Source organism: Pundamilia nyererei, unplaced genomic scaffold (assembly GCF_000239375.1).
Source record: "Pundamilia nyererei isolate P.nyererei 1_Seehausen unplaced genomic scaffold, PunNye1.0 scaffold00247, whole genome shotgun sequence".
NCBI classification, from domain to species: Eukaryota; Metazoa; Chordata; class Actinopteri; order Cichliformes; family Cichlidae; genus Pundamilia; species Pundamilia nyererei.
This window is the reverse complement of record NW_005187648.1, coordinates 103,317-107,365: the sequence shown is the minus strand read 5'-3', so window position 1 is coordinate 107,365 and position 4,049 is coordinate 103,317.

The window sequence follows — 4,049 nt, the reverse complement described above, 5'->3', positions numbered from 1 at the left end:
ACACACACACACACACACACACACACACACACACACACACACACACACACACACACACATAGGTGCCGCTCACTGTAAATGTTCGGCCTATTTCAGTTTACTGCATAGAGTTGGATGAATGCAGAGCTTACACTCTGCAGTCCTCTGATATGTGCTCACCTGAGTTAGTCGATTAGCTGTTAATGAAAAATTCCTGAATTATGAATCAATTTATGAAACCTAGATTCCAAAGGAGTGAGTCTGTGGTTTTATCTCAAAGGGTCAGTCGGTCACTGCTTGTCAGGCAGCCACACATCCAAGACTAAAACACGATTCAGATTATTCTAAGCTTTAGTGTTTCAACAGCATTTATTGGCTCGTGGTGTATTAAAGTTTTTAACACGGTATGTAAGAGTGTATAAAAGACATCAATCAATGCTTCAGTCATTAACAAATTATAATGTTGAAAAGCTTGATTGTGCTTTAGAACAGACAGAAACAGAGACTTGTTGAAGTATGACATTCTCACCTAATCAAAGCAGCACTAATGTCAGCATCACTGAGTCGATGTTCTTTGAATCCTTGTTTACGTTTTTTTTTTAAATTATTAAAAAGCTACATCGTTTTCTTTCTTGTTCACCTCATGAATTATTTACTTGCTTCTCCTAAGTTGAGAGGTCAGTACAACCCCGCCCTCCACGCCGTCAGTATTTTCAGTAGTGATGTGTCGGTCGTGAACGAGACGGATCTTTGAAGTGAACGACGCGAGCCGGCTCCTTATCGCGAGCTGTGGGTTTTTTTTCTTTCTCTCACCCTCTCTCTCGCACTTTTTTCCGCTTCACTCTGCACGCGAGCCTTGTGCTTTGCGCTGGGAAGAGGGGGGAGGGGCGGTAGTTACACTCAGTAACACAGGAACAGAGCGGGAGGGAGAGAGAGAGAGAGCAGGGACAACAACATTAGAAAGGTATAGTAATCATCCACAACTATTTTCGGTTGCGGATGATAAAGGATTCAGAAAGTTTATTCATGCAGGTCCATATGACAGAGAATGTGCATCTTCTGTTTGTTTTCATATTTTAATTTATATTTAATTGTGTTGTGGTTTGCAGTGTTTTGTGTTGTTTCACTTTAAATTTGTGAAAGGAAAAAGCTGAAAATTTAAATAGTTAGAACTTGAAATGTGAATAGTTGGTTTTTGTATTATATGATTTATTACATTTTATGTGGAGTGAATAAATAAAAGTATATTTACGGTGGCCACTACAGACAAAGCACATACAAAACTAGAGCTTTTGTTACCTAGTAGCCACACAAGCCAGAACCTGAAGAGCCGATTGGGAGCCGAAAGAGCCGGTTCTCTAAAAAGAGGCGGAAATCCCATCGTCTGGTTTGTGTTTCAGAGGCAGAGAGTAGCTGAGGTCTCCACCCCAGTAATCGCACACCTGACCCTCATACCTAAGACACACCTGCACGTTGCCCTGGATACAAAAGGCTGGAGTTTTCCCTCTGTTAATGCCAAATTGTTACACTACATGTGGTATAAAAGTGTGGCTCCCTCATTGTTCGTTATCTGCTGTATGTGTGCAAACTCACCTTGATCTTCTCTGTCCAGCTGCTGTGGAGAGCAGACCTGCTCGGGAGAGATTCAGAAAGGGGAGAGACGCTTGTGGAGATAACTCGCCTGCTCCCTGCTCAGCCTTTGTTCGAGAGCTGCTGCTGGATTGCTGCTGCTTTTCCCTGAGGAGACTGTGCTTTGAAAGCTCTGTTGACAATAAACATCTTTTAAACGCGCCTGTGTGCGCCGCGCTTGTGTCCAGGTTTTCCACGAGAGCTTAACACTTGAGCAGGAGGCTATTTTAATGACTCACACATGATTTACTGAGGTTTGTAGAAGGCAGTCCATAATTATTTGGACCATGACAAAATAATTGTATGTTTTCCTTTGCACACCACTGTAACTATGTCTAAAAATGGTTAATCCCTAAACAGTGAATGCTGTACTTTTGGTGAACCTATTGAAGTAACGCTGAAAGTTTAAATCCACTCTGGTGGTGGACTTATACTGAAGCTGTGATAGTTACCGGAGCACTACTTAACTTATTCTGTTAATGTCTTCTTCCTGTGGTTTCCAAATCTTTAAAATGTAATTTGATATTTTTACATGTATGCCATTTCTTTTGCACAATATTTAAAATGCTGACCTCTGTTTTACATATATGTATATACACGCACACACACACACATATATATGCATATATATATATATATATTTGGCATACATATTAGTCATGTGCATCCTTAAAATTGCACATATGTTTATTCTTAGAATTCTCGCATTCCTGCTCTTATATGTGGCTTGTTTCAGTTCAATTCAGTGTACCAGCACATGTAACGTGACAATAAAACGAGTGCTGTCAGCGTTAATCTCATTAAAATGACGTTAACGCTATAACTGCATTAACGCGGCAAATCTCTGTTAGCGAGTTATCGAGGATCGCCACGTGCGTGGGGCTGCACAGCGTCAACGCGTCAGCGCTGACAGCACTAAATAAAAGTGATCTGACATATCGAGTTATAGCAATTCCAATTTGGTGAATGAAAACGGTGAATATGAAAATATAGATGGTTTTAAGAGTGGGCTGCACAGATTCAAAGGTATATCTTTTCTCTTGTGTAACCTCCTCTGGCAGCACGATCACAAATGCAGTGATTAAAAGTGTCAAAGTTGTGCCGCGGCAGCGTGTTACATCATGCCAGATGCAGAGATGGGGGGAGCTGCATTGTGATCTCCAATCACTGCCTGTTTCCTGACTGCTCACCTCATTTCAGGCACTTGCCTCTCACTGCAATAATATTCTTTTTGTTATTCTCTCTCTTTTTTTCAATTAGAGTCAATTGACCTGACAGAATTGCCGGCAATTAAGTGATTTTTGTAATGGTCCTGGGCTAATTTGCCTGGGCTTGTCAGCTGTATTTTATGTCACCAACCCCCTACCTCACTTACTCTCTCCAGCACATAATGACTTATAATTTCAAAATCTTTACTCTCCGCTTCCTTCTCAATAAATCGCAATTACAGGAAGTTGTTATAGATGCCTAAACTCCACACCGCCTCCGCTACAACCCCCATCTCTTTACTTTGTGCCGTCAGAGATGACAGAGTGGTGGAGGAAATCTATTTGTTTGCAGAGCCTTAATATAATCGCATTTCATGTGTGTACACTGAGTCCAACTCTCCTGGGCTCCACCACAGAGAGAAGTTTACTTTCTCCACACTGCTCATTAAGAGTATGAATTTCTGGCAGCTGGTCTTTGGATGGAATATCTTTTATTTTCTCCTGAATGGAGAGTTTTAAAAGATGTTTTATTTCCCCGAGAGCATCTAATCCATGGATGCTGCTGAAGATTTCAGGTTGTGCCGAACATTTTCAGAAAAACAAAAGACTAAAGGTCAGCTGACAAATTCTGTTTCCTTTTAGGTCACAAGGGTTAAGAGCCCTGACGGCACCTTGGAGAGTGATTTTTCCCCACTTCCACTCACCCAAATCACTTTGCTCCCGTTTGCGCTCATTCGCCAAACTCAAACCTGCCACCACGCTTCAAGTTTTCATTAAATATGTAAATGACTTCATATGAAACACCTTTTTCCTGACTATATCCAAGCTCAAACACACCTCCCACACGAATGCGTCGCCCTCCACACCCAACACGATTCATCTTTTTACTGAGCAACTCCAGAGCTGAGCATCTGCTTGCCTCCAGAACACTCCATTGATCTCCCTTCCACTCACTCCAGACTACACAACCACACATCCTTTGCCCAAATCGAGAGAAACAGTAGGGACTGAGAAAATAACTCCTAACATCCTATCAGTTATTTTTTTACTATATATAACTATCAAGTATAAATACTAAACCATTTGAAAATTGACTGAAAATTCTGCACTGCAAGTTATAATTATTTCAAGGTTCAAGGTCCAAGGTTCTCCATTTGTCACATGCATAGTTATACAAGTATAACACACAGTGACATGTATCCTGACACGCTCCTCGACATGTGCAAAAGAATT